The following is a 13,520-nucleotide window of genomic DNA, read 5'->3' as shown; positions in this document are numbered from 1 at the left end:
ATCTTATTGTGGCCTTCCAGTACTTAAAGGGGGCCTGTAAGAAAGTCGGAGAGGGACTTTTGACAAGGGTATGTTGTGCTAGGACAAGGGGGAATGGTTTTAAACTGAAGGAGAGTAGATTTAGATTAGGTATTGGGAAGAAATTCTTTACTGTGAGGGTGGTGAGGAACAGGAACAGTTTCCCAGAGAAGCTGTGGATGCCCCATCCCCAGAAGTGTTCAGGGCCAGGCTGGATGGGGCTTTGAGCAGCCTGGTCTAGTGGAAGGTGTCCCTGCCCATGGCAGGGGGTTGGAACTAGATGATCTTTAGCAGGGGTCCTCAAACTTTTTAACCAGGAGGCTGGCGTGTGGATGAAGCGGCAGGAAGTCACCTGCGGCTGCTTGGTTTCCCCCCCCAACCCCGGGCGGGGGTGTGTGTGGGGGGTGTTCTGTAAATACCAGGGGCCGGATTGAAGACCCTGGGGGGCTGTATCTGGCCCGCGGGCTGTAGTTTGAGGACCCCTGGTCTTTAAGGTCCCTTCCAGCCCAAACCATTCTACCCAGGCCTGGTGTCACTGGCTGAATTTTGGGGTTTTTGAACATAGGTCAATTTACATGGCAGCAGGCCAAGAGGATCAGTTCACACTCAGATGACATCAGTTTGGGCAGGAGTGATGATCTGCTTGAAGGCAGGAGGGCTCTATAGAGTGATCTGGACAGGTTGGGTTGATGGGCCAAGGCCAGTTGTAGGAGGTTCAACAAGGAGAAGTGCCGGGTCCTGCACCTGGTTCACAACAAGCCCACACAATGCTACAGGCTTGGGGCAGAGCGGCTGGAAAGCTGCCTGGTGGGAAAGGGCCTGGGGGTGCTGGTTGACAGCCGGCTGACATGAGCCAGCAGGGTGCCCAGATGCCACCAGGGAAGTGATGGTCTCCCTGTACTTGGCACTGGTAAGGCTGCAACTTGAATACTGTGTTTGGTTTTGGGCTCCTCACTTCAAGAGTGAGGTATGGGTGCTGGAGCGTGCCCAGAGAAAGGGAAGGAAGCTGGTGAAGGGACTGGAGCACAATTCTTATGCAGATCAGTGGAGGGAACTGGAGTTATTTATTCTGCAGGGGATGAGGCTCAAAGGGGACCTTATTGTTATCTACAACTCCCTGACAGGAGCTTGTAGGTAGGTGAGGGTAGGTCTTTTCTCCCAGGAAAGAAGCAATAGGTGAAGAGGAAATGGCCTCAAGTTACGCCAAGGGAGGTTTAGATTGGATATTAGAAAAAATTTCTTCACCAAAATGGTGGTCAAGCACTGGAACAGGCTGCCCAGGGATGTGGTGGAATCACCATCCCTGCAGGTGCTTAAAAACTGCATAGATGTGGTGCTTAGGGACATGGTTTAGTGATGGACTTGGCAGTCCTGGGTTAATGGTTGGACTTGATGACCTTAAAGGTCTTTTCCAACCTAAATGATTCTATGATTGATTCTATGGTTCTATTTTCAGACTTCTATGGACTGTTCTCATGTATTGCCCACACATCTGATCCAGAAAATTTCTTGAAATTTCATGAGAATTTTCTGTGGCAGAAATAGCTCTGCCAAGGTTTTGACCAAGACCAGAAAAGGATTCCGTCTGAAAGAAGTAATTTACCACGTGCTCATAACAAAGTCAAAGGCTGTGATTTCTTTCTATATGATTTAGACGGTGACCCATGTTTCTGTAATTTATGATCTTTGAGATAGCTATGTTTTCCTTGTCCACAAAATCTGACGTCTTTTCCAACTGCCATGGACTTTGACCATAGTTTTCCGTTTTCTTTCTGAATACTAGTAGATTTCTACTTCCTTTTTTTTTTTACCAGTATTGAGTGCATAATTAGGAAAAGAGCTTGGCTATGGTAATATAATAATACCACTGTATTATTAATACAAAAATCATTTACTTACTGGGGATAATGGAGGTCTTATTTGATTTTTAAATTATTAAAGCTTGCCTACAACACAGATACATGGCTAACAGATTTCGTTATTAGTTTTGCAGATAATGTGAACTTTTAACTACTTCAAGACTCTGCTAAGGCTTGTAGCTAATTGTTTCTTACCAACAAGATTTTTTTGTGTATATCCACAAAAGTACTTTTCAGACCAATAATGAGTGAATTTATTATGACCTTCCTAAACTCAGATTCTGGATTAAGTGATGTTATTCAGTTCTAGGACGGAACTTATCTTTTTAAATTAAATTCAATAAGAGAAATTTATTTTTAAGCAAAACCAATGCATTGGGGGTGGGGATGATGCCAAGTATGGTATGTGATAAATTGTTATGCTTACTAAGATTCAAACCAAGGATTCATTTTGATTCTTCCACATGAATTATGGTTTACCTGACCAAAGTGAAGTGCTAAGCTAAAACGTTTATGTTGCGTTGTGTTTGCTTAAAATCAGGGAGTGCTGATTTTGGTGTGAACTCATCAACATGAGTTTATTAACACAACAACTAGAACTAGTTTACTAGTTATTCTCTTGTTTATGAGAACATGTCTTCATGTTCTTAGAATCCAGTGGAAGATACTGTGGGCAAAAGAATGAATATACTTTATTAGTAACTAACTGTCCTTAAAAAGAAGGTGCAGTATTATGAGCAGAGATAAGGGTCAGGACAGATGTAGGGATTTACCAGGGGAGGGAAACAGACTGTAGCATGCCTCCCAGCATCAGCCAGGGGATCTGAGTCTGTCCCATGATGTGATTTAAAGCCCCTGAATTCACTCACACTGCTTCTGATCCAAGCTTGAATACATAGATAGCTAAATGCAGTTACTTGTAGTTTGAAAAATGTTTAGAATTCTTTAGATTAACTGTGATGCACCAGGTGTTTTCTAAAGGTGGTTAAAATATCAGGTGCATTTGGATGTATTTCACCAATATCAAAGAAAAAATCTTCACCTCAGCTCCAGTCAATAAATTATCTTGCTTTGCAGGTTGGTCAATAGACATTATGCTTCCTAGAAAAAGATATTGGCACGACAGTCAGGAAACCCAGATCGTATTCATGACTGACTTTTTCTATGCCCTTGGTCAGTCTTTGTGCCTCAGTTTCTTCTATTTCTCACTGATACAGTTTATAATGTCTTTGGGACAGGAATAGCAATTGACTGCATGATGGTAAAGTGCCTTACAGGACAGACCAGACGCTGGGAATATAGGTGAACCAGTCACATCAGAAAAAGATGCAATTTGAACTTGACCATGGTCACTGCTATTGAGTATATGCATACTCTGCAGGCATCCAGGGTATTTTTTGTTACATTTATCCCTGGGTAAAGACATGCAGACAGACAGTTACGACAGCATACTTAGCTACAAGCTCATCCTAAGGTCACCCGCAAAAAGTTGTTCAACTATTTTTACTTGGAATATCATTGCTCTGTATATATATGTGTGCATATAGATACATATACGTATGTAAATATATATACACAAATATTTTTAAAGGGAGAATATTTATAAAATGGTACTCTTACAAACACCTGTTTGGTGTTCTTTTTCTTCCTTGGTATGGAAATATTATGTACTGAGAAAGAAATTAATTTATGCACCTGTATCTCATTCTGTATTAAAAGAAGGAACGACCAAAACCCATTAAATATAACATATTCTGCATATTTAGCAGAAGTGTATCCCTCTCTGGTTTAGTGACAAAGACTTGTAAAGTTCAGATTTCCTAACATTTATGCTTTTATAAAACATTTCAGAGGTCTAGTGCTCTGCCTTTCTTTTCTCTGTTCCTCATTGTAACAAAATGGGGTATCGTGTCCAGCTGCAGTCTTACTTCACAGCGGTCCACATCACAGTAGCAGATGTCAATGTATAATACTGTCTATAGCTTTAATTGATGACAATGCTCCATGTAGAAGTACATTTTAGGGCACTGAAGATGGACCAAGGATTCATATTCTTCAGGGAACTGATTAATTTTAAACTTATTCCTTTCCTTGTGTCTATATTTAGTGTAAGAACAAATCATTTTCATATAATTTTCTGTTCTGGTTACAATCTTAAGGGTGTCAAGGGAATGGATAAATGGATAAATGTTCTGCTATTTTCTCTTTATTATTATAATTTTTCTCACAAGATTGAGAAAAAAGGGAGAGTATAATGAGAATAAAAATGCACAGTATTGAAGCATTAAAATTTGGTGATAATTCATTCCTATGACAGACTGCTGCAAGTACAGAATGCATTGTAAGATATACTCATTTTCCCGATAAAACCTGTAGAAGGAGTAGGAAATGGTATAAAAGTAATTTACCCTTATGACAGTCATCCTAAGGCAGAAGTCTCATGTCCTTTTAGAAATGTCCCGTGTGACAACATAGCTGCAGATATTTTATTTAAAGGAACTCATCAGTTCAGATTTATTTCTAATGTACGGAAACAATGCTGGGGCTTGTGCATGGGTCATTAATTCTACTTGAAGAATATGGGTATCATTTTTTCTGTCAGACTATTTAAAATGAAAAGATGTCTTCACTCTGAATTTCTAGATGTTGACATTGATATAGGAGTTTCTTACGACGTGATCTAGCAAAACTAAAACCAATCAGGTTTTGACTTCTCCCTGTGTGGGTTTAGTTCTGAAGTATTCTGTTATTTACATCAATAAGAATAGTAATGGTTCAGTTTAGAACTCTGCTCCTTGATTTAATCCCACTGCAGCTACTGAGATGAGGAGTAATAGAGGACATTTTTTCCTAGCAATGTTGGCACAAGATTTGTGGGCTTGAAATGTGTCACTTGAAATTACATGTCCTCAAAAAATTTATCAATAGTAAACACTCAGCTAAAAAACTATTAGAGCACAGAGCATTATCTCTTTTCCTAAATTGTTTCAATTGAGTTTAATATAGTTTTACTGAGAAATTGTCCCAATAACTTTACCGTTTGGTGATTAACCAATAAATAACATGCAGTAGATTTTAGTTTTAGACAGTATTTTCCCTGCATTAGAAATCTCAAATCACTCTGCCAGAAAGGTTTAGACACTAGAAATGCTGTAATTGTCCAGGTGGATGATGTAGTTGCTATATCCTCAGCAACAGTTTGCACAGTGTTGGTGATTAGGTTTTTTTTTGTTGACAGACAGAGGCTTACACAGACCCTGGGCTAAGAATTAAGGAGCAGCTGAGCTTTCCTTTGGGCAGGACATCAAGGAGCTGGAACAAAGGTGTCCTTAGTGTGTATTGAACAGCCACAGCCTACCTCAGAGTTACAGAAAAATAAGAGATTGTATTATCTCACAAACAGTTGTCATGAGACTAACTTGAAAGAAATCTAAATCTAGTCATCTGTCACCCTGAAGGATCCATGTAGTAAGGTATTTGAAATAGCTAAGATTAGAGTAGCTTCATTTGCAATTTAAATTTGCTACAGACTATTTTTTGAAAGCATATATGAGGGTTCTAGGATGTGAAGTGTAGTTCAGTGGGGGGGGTGGGGGTGGTTGTATTTGATTGTATTAAGGTAGTAATTTCTCAAACTATCTTTTGCCCATATCTAGATTTCCCCTGCATCTACTTTTTAAGAGAAGGCTGAAATGTGTGTACCACCCCACCCCACCTCACACTCCATTTTCTGCCTGTGTAGTCCTGGTGCAGCACTGCTCTGGGCTGGCTAGATGGCCTTCACTGCTCTTCATCAGTTTCTGCAGGCAGTGCTTGCTCTGGAGTGGGTCTAGAGCCAGCACCCACACGAGAACATGTTTGTACAATATCCCTGGGTTAAAAAAATTAAACACAGGTCATGCGAAAGGTGCAGGAATGCAAACCTGTGTATGGTGTAGGGAAGCACTACCCTGCAGCATAGAAGGCGTGATTCATTGGCAGGAGCAGCGGTTGTAATGTGCCTGTCCACAGATCTTTCTGAAGGGCTGGCACTAGGCTAGTCCTTCCTCAGCCGATTTCCTAGCGTCCTGTCCTTGGGCTGTAGGTCTCCCCACACACTGCAGAGGAAGCCTAGGGGATTAATTCAGGAGTTTGGATTCTGAGTATTTTAAACCCTGCAGTGCTCCGGGCTGCAGAACTTAAAGATTTTTTTTTTTTTTTAATCTGATTCCAAACTTCTGTTGGTTCCCATGAAGGACTGGTGGGTGATGTGATGGCTGGAGGCTGTCTTGGGCATAGAGATCATGAGATGGTAGAGTTTTTGATTCTCAAGGAAGTAAGGAGGGGAGTCAGCAGACCTGCCACCAGGGCCTTCAGGAGGGCAGACTTTGGCGGGTTCAGGAGACTGGCTGACAGAGTCCCTCGGGAGGCAGTCCTGAAGGGCAGAGTCATCCAGGAAGGCTGGGCATTCTTCAAGAAGAAAGCCTTCAGATGCAGGAGCAGGCTGTCCCCATGTGACAAAAGACAAGCCAACAGGGAAGAAGACCAGCCTGGCTGAACAGAGAGCTTTTGTTGGAACTTGGGAAAAAAAGGGGAGTTTACCACCTTTGGAAGAAGGGGCAGGCAACTCAGAAGGATGAAAGGGGTGTCATGAGGTTATGCCAGGAGGAGATTACAAAGGCTAAAGCCCAGCTACAACTCAGGCTGGCCACTGCCATGAAAGATAAGAAAAAATGTTTTTACAAATAGATTAGAAACAAAAGGAGGGCCAAAGATAATCTCCATCCGTATTTGGCTGCAGGGAGAAACACAGTAAAAGAGGAAGAGGAAAGGGCTGTGGTACTTAATGCCTTCTTTGACTCTGTCTTTAATAGCAAGACCAGTTACCTGCCCAGGTACTGAACCCTCTGGGCTTGAAGACAGGGATCAGGAGCAGAATGAAGTCCCCACAGTCCTGGAAGAAATGGCTAGTGACCTGCTGCTCCACTTAAACACACTCAGATCTGTGGGGCTGGATAGGATCTACCCCACGGTACTGAGGTAGCTGGCAGAAAAGTATGCCAAGCCACTCTCCATCATTTATCAAAAAACCTGGCTAACCGGGGAGGTCCCAGCAGACTGGAGGTTAGCCAGTGTGGTGCCCATCTACAAGAAGGGCAGGAAGGAGCATCCAGGAAACTAAAGGCCTGTCAGCCTGACCTTGGTGCTGGGGAAGGTCATGGAGCAGATCATCCTGAGAGCCATCATGTGGCATGTGCAAGACAAGGGACGGATCAGGCCCAGCCAGCATGGGTTTATGAAAGGCAGGTCCTGCTGGACGAACCTGATCTCCTTCTAGGACATGATGACCCACCCAGTGGATGAGGGAAAGGCTGTGGGTGTTGCCTACCTGGACCTTAGTAAAGCCTTTGGCATTATCTCCCACAGCATTGTCCAGGAGAAACTGGCTGCTCATGGCTTGGATGGGCATACCCTTTGCTGGGTAAAAAACTGGCTGGCTGGCCAAACCCACAGTGTGGTGGTGAGTGGAGATACATCCAGTTGGTGGCTGGTCACAAGTGGTATTCCCAAGGTCTCAGCATTTGGGCCAGTTCTGTTTACTATCTTTATCAGTGATTTGGACAAGGGGATGGAGTGCACCCTAGTACATTTGCAGATGACAGCAATTTGGGCAGGAGTGTTGATCTGCTTGAGGGCAGGATCGGATGGCCTGGATTGATGGGCCGAGGCCAGCTGTAGGATGTTCAACAAGGAGAAGTGCTGGGTCCTGCACCTGGTTCACAACAAGCCCACACAATGCTACAGGCTTGGGGCAGAGCAGCTGGAAAGCTGCCTGGTGGGAAAGGGCCTGGGGGTGCTGGCTGACAGACGGTTAAACATGAGCCAGCAGGGTGCCCAGGTGGCCCCAAAGGCCAACAGCATCCTGGCTTGTATCAGAAACAGTGTGGGCGGTGGACTAGGGAAGACGGTGCTGAGGATCTGCCTTGAATACTGTGTTCAGAGGGACCTTCACTTCAACAAAGACATAGAGGTGCTGGAATGTGTTCAGAGAAGGGCAACAAAGCTGATGAATGGTCTAAAGAGCAAGTTTTATGAAGAGTAGCTGAGGGAACTGGTGGTGTTTAGCTTGGAGAAAACAAGGCTCAGGGGGACTTAATCACTCTGTACAAGTACCTGACAGGAGGTCACCGTGAGGTCGATGTTTGTCTCTTCTCCCAAGTAACAAGTGTCAGGTGAAGAGGAAATAGCCTCAAGTTGTGCCAGGGGAGATTTCGATTGGGTATTAGAAAAAATTTCTTCACTGAAGGGTTGTCAAGCATTGGAACAGGCTGCCCAGGGAGGTGGTGGAGTCACCATCTCTGGATGTATGGATGTGTAGATGTGATGTTTAGGAATATGGTTTAGTTAGTGGTTGTCTTGGCAGTGCTGGGTTAATAGTTGAACTCGATCTTAAAGGTATTTTCCAACCTAAATGATTCTATGATTCTATAACATGCCAGGCAGAGTTTACAAGCTGAGAAGCTGCAATTTATAGTCACAAATGATTAATTTCCCTTCTCTTCACTCCTTTGTCAGAGCGACTTTAAGGTTTGTTAGTGCAGGGCCCAAACAGATTAATAAGTTTTCTTTTCTGGTAAGGTTCCTGTGTGCTGGAAATCCAGCAAACCAATGTACTGTCATCACTGTCCTACCACAGGCTTTTCTGCTCCCATTCCAGGGCATGGCAGACCCATCTCAGGTTCTTTAACTGGTGAGAAGTATACCAAGGCCTAGCTGCTCTGGCTGGCAGTGTAACGTAGAATTAACGTTTCTCCTTGGTATGGGTGGTTCTAAAAATGAAGATTATCTTTGTACTTAGTCATGGACAAATACTACAGATTCATTTCTATCCTACTGGAATTAGAAGCCTGTATGGTAGGAACAGCACCAAGTAGAAAACATTATTGATAGGAAAGATTTCATACACCATTATTTGGACAAATAGGGAGTTTTAATGTAAGAAAGAAGGTATCTGGGTGCTACCAGCTTAACAGGGTAATTTTATTGAGTCCCTTCTCACCCCACCCTGTTGAGATCTTTGTGTGGTCCAATACTGCTCAGTCACTGCAAATATACACCTCGTTCTTGCCTTGCAGGCTGCCTCTGGAGCAATTCTGGTCCTGGCACCACTACCGAATTTTTAGATATTCTGGGGCAGATCCCTGTATCCCCAATGCTGTTCTGGCTTCTCTACTATAAAGTGATGACAATTATGTCTAGCTACTATCCAAAATATTTATCTGTAAGCCCTTCCAGCTGCTTTATATAATTAATTAGTAATGTTTGTTCACAATTTTTAAAGTGATCCACATATTATTATTACTATTGATGATGATAATGATAACAACCACCACCAATATGTTCTGTCAGGTGCAATCCCCAAGAGTCAGACTTGTTCAGTAACCAAAAGCAGAGCACAGCAGTACAGTAAACCATGGAGCAAATGCGTTAGAGATCACACCAAGGATAACTCAAGACAAATAATTGGGTCAGGACCCAGAGAAAAACATCATGAAAGAAAAGTGAGGAAAGGGCGTGCAGCAGGGCAGAATATTTATCCCCCAATTATAGTAACATGCTGTTTAGTTTGGTGACTATAAAACCCATGCCAAACTAGGATGCATTTTTTTTCCAAGAGAGAGTATATTTGTGTTAAGAATAAATGGTCATTGCCTTTTAACAGTGCAGCAATTCTGATCAGATGCCAGCATGAAGACAAAGGAGTTTGAATTTATTTAACTTCTCTCAGGTAAACAAGGGGTCACAGACAGCAACATCCTAGACTTCAGATTTCAAATGGCAGTGTCTTCTACAGAGTTAGTAACAATGTCAAAACTTCTTTCAGTCAGCTACTGGCACAGAGGGAGGAACTAACAAACTAAAAAAATGTTAGTTATTACAGCTTTATTGATGGCCTTAATTTCTTGGTGGAGATTAGATTCTAGTAAAACAGTATTTTTAATCTTAAAGCTTCACTAAAAACCTACTAACAAGAATATGCTATAATGAGAATCCATATCATGGTGATTGTCAATAATAATGAAAATATTTCTGTCGGTCTTCATGAAAGTGGGTTAGATATCACGGTGTCTCTGCACAGAAGTTGCCAGCTAAGTGCAATTTTTTTCTGGTGACCTGTCAAAACCTAACACGGCAGTATGTTCCTTCTGCGTGAGATGAAACAGCTACACTGCCAGTAAGAATATGTCAACATGGTAAATTTTTGCCTCTCTGGAAGTGGGCATCTTGATGATTGCAGCCTGATTGTGACACCGAGGAACATTACTGTCGATTCTGCTACCTCAGATCAGAGAGGAAACACAAAAGTATGTCAGCCTGGATAATCTTTTAAAAAGAGATTTAAAATGCAGGCAGTGGTTTCCCCCTCTTGAAAGACAAATTGCGTGTCAAAGGTATCACTGTGCACTAAATAGCTGTGTATTGGTAGGATGCTCTTTATCTCTTTTCTAATCTGGTTCGGGTAAAACAAATGTATGCACTGTAAAACACGGATTTGCACTTCCTGCATATTGCCTTGTTAGAAGATTTGCAGGTAAGTCTTTTGCATCAGCAACTGCAGAGATATCTCCTGAAGTTAATCTGTCATGGCTATCTTCCTGCAAGGGCAGTGTAGCTTCTTGTGTATGTCCATTAGCAGGTCTGTCACAGGGAGGATGCTGTGAGCATGCTCTCATTGCTGCTATTCTTATTTTTATGCTGCCTTAAATAACATCTTTTTCTGAAGAAGGAAGGCCTCTTGGAGGATATTAGAAATGAAATTTTTCATGTTACTTTTCAAATAATACAGTAATAATGATGTAATATTATTTTGTACTGCTGTGGAAGTTTGCATTTGCTATTCTCGAAGTGCCATAAAATCATTTTGTAATTTATGTCATTAGAAAAGTGGGTAAGCACAAATCTAGGCCTGATTCTCTTCCCTCTTGTGTTGGCGTTGCCCTTGCAAATGCATTAATTTCAATAAGGAAATGAGGCTTTATTTTTCTGCCTGTTTGAGGGACTGACTTCCTCAGACCCCTGCCAGTGTCCATCCCACCATGCCAGGGCAGGCTGGAGCAGGTGGTACAGGCAGTACAGGTTGGGGACGTTGGTGACAGTGTAAGGGCATAAGTCCCCTGTGTGAGGGAAGAGGAGGTGTAAAGCTTTCTCTGGGTTATCCAGGCAGTACTAGTCTTCATGTCTTCTTCATGTCTTGCTTCATGCCAGTGTCTTCCTGAGCATGAATGAAGACATATTGCAGAGAGCAAAGCGTGCAGGCACTTTTTACTTCAGTCACAGTAAACGCTGTATAGTGGAGGTATGACCACGTAAGAGCAATCTGAAGACAGTCTTCATGATTGTGAAGACAGTTGTATATAAACAGCCCCCATAAAACTCAGTGCTCTTGTTTTCCAGATAACTACCTCTGGGAACATTTACTGTGGTTGTGGCTGTATCTGACTGTGGGAAGAGGGATGGGGTGCAGAAGGATTTGGAAAGTATTAGGAAATCTAAATTTAAATTTAACTTAAAAAATTAAAAATAATTTAAGATTTTTTTAAAAAATCCAAAGACAAGATTGTCTTCCTCCTGATCTGACATGGTTTAAGATATCATGCTGTCCTTTAATTTCCTGAGTGATGCAGTAAGAGTATCTAACACTGTTGCAGTAAGATGGATAACTATTTTTCCTTTTGAAATGTCTTTTATGGAAGAGAAAAATTTTCCTTTTAGTTCACAGGGGATAGTTTATCTTTGGGAAATTCTGGCATAGTTTTTCACACCTGTATGCAACACTGGCTTTGCTAAAGGGTTTTGTACAAAATGTGTGGGTTCATCTCACATGTAACATAAGGACTGCTGCGTGTCAGACAGGCTGCAGCTTGACTTGGATTTGATGCTAGAAGAAGCAGTTACAGCAGCAAGGCACATGAAGAGAATCACACTGTCAGGTGTGGACATGCCTGTAGGCATCCATGTGTGTTGAACGCCCCACCAAAAAAGTTACAACCTGCAGACGTTTTAGTAAAAGCCAATACATCTGCGCTGCCTTACACACACACACACACACACACTAGCTGCAGATTATTAGAGTGACAATCTGCTCCTAGAAATATGTTTTGGCAGCAGAAGTTGAGACTCATCGTGGCCAGGAGCCACCTCACACTGTACCCACTGAAGGGATCCCAGTTCTTTAATACCTATTTTCTCAAAGGAACAGCTTGATTTCCTCCCACTGTGATTGTAATAGCTTAAGACTGAGTATAAGAAATAGGTTTTATTTCAACAATCATAACATTACAAAGATCTTCTTTCAGTCTTGTTCATTGTTACTGTTAAATTCACAACACATGAAGAGGCAATAATAGGACTATTTTTTCAGAGTAATTTACAGCTGCTGAAGATGTGGGCCTCAGATGTGCAATTCTGACATAGATGCCACTATCGACGTGATCTGTTAGAAGCTGAAGAAGGTGATTTTTCTCATCCTGCCTTGAGTCTTTGGGGGAGCTATGTCCATTTCAAACCAGCTTGGGATAACTCTTGAACTTGCTGGAACTTTGTTTCGTTTCCTGTTCTTCATTCTTTGAAATTTATATACCTATGCTTTTGAATATTCACGCTTACCCTCTTTTTTAGGATTTATTTGAGAACTGCTCCATTGTACTCCTCATGTGGCATGTTGCCAAGTAAATTGAACAGTTCTTGCTTAAAGTTTTTCTTATTACAGCTCAGCCAGTTCTGAATACTAGCAAGCTGTTGCTTCTCTGCATAACCTAGAAATCATCAATACATTTAAGTAAGCCTCTATAGAAGTTACGTCAGCTTTTCTGAATTTCCTAGTGGTGGTTCATTAGCTAACAATAAGACCACAAAAAGCTCTTCTAGCGTATATTTATGTCTTATATTTATTTTCCCCCCATTATCATAATTGTTGATATACCAACATTTATTGATTTTTGTATATATTTATGTATCAGCAGGAAGAAATTCCCACTATTCACAATCGAGTCTCAAATTCTTATCCTTTTCATAATTCTGAAGAAACAACGTGCACTGGCATTTTGTATCAAGGCCAAAAATGTCTTAGTCCAGGCTCCTTACTGTAGGGTCTCTATCTGAAACTGTGCTCCTCAATGTTCATCTCAGTGCTTTTTGGTCCAATAATTAATTTGGAAGTCAGTAACCTCCTTTTTTTGTAGCTTCTTCCGCATCATTTTCTCTCTAAGCCAGATCTTTTAGCTTTAGCGAGTTCAAACCTCTGTAGCCCTAAAGAGGTCATTGTTCAGCTGGCAACATTTCTTTTGTTGCCTGGAAAACATTTGCTGATTTTCACCCTTGTTTTTATCTCCTCACTGTGAGGGAATTGATTTCAGAGGCTTAATTGCCTGCTTACTACCTATTACACTTTAAAGTATCTTTTTTTTTGCTAAATGCAGAATTCAAAGCAGTGTTTTTACTGTAATCATATTTACTGAGGTCATAACAGGAGAAAGTCATGCAGTTAGTGATGCAAACAGTGTCTGCATCGTTTTTCTCACAAGTAGTCCTGTACTTTGTGGCATATTTTGAATGTTTCTGTGGAACTTAAACTACTGTGGAACAAATGCTGATTGATTACTA

The sequence above is a fragment of the Falco rusticolus genome, chromosome 5, assembly GCF_015220075.1.
Source record: "Falco rusticolus isolate bFalRus1 chromosome 5, bFalRus1.pri, whole genome shotgun sequence".
In the NCBI taxonomy this organism is placed as follows: Eukaryota; Metazoa; Chordata; class Aves; order Falconiformes; family Falconidae; genus Falco; species Falco rusticolus.
This window is presented reverse-complemented; position numbering follows the sequence as displayed.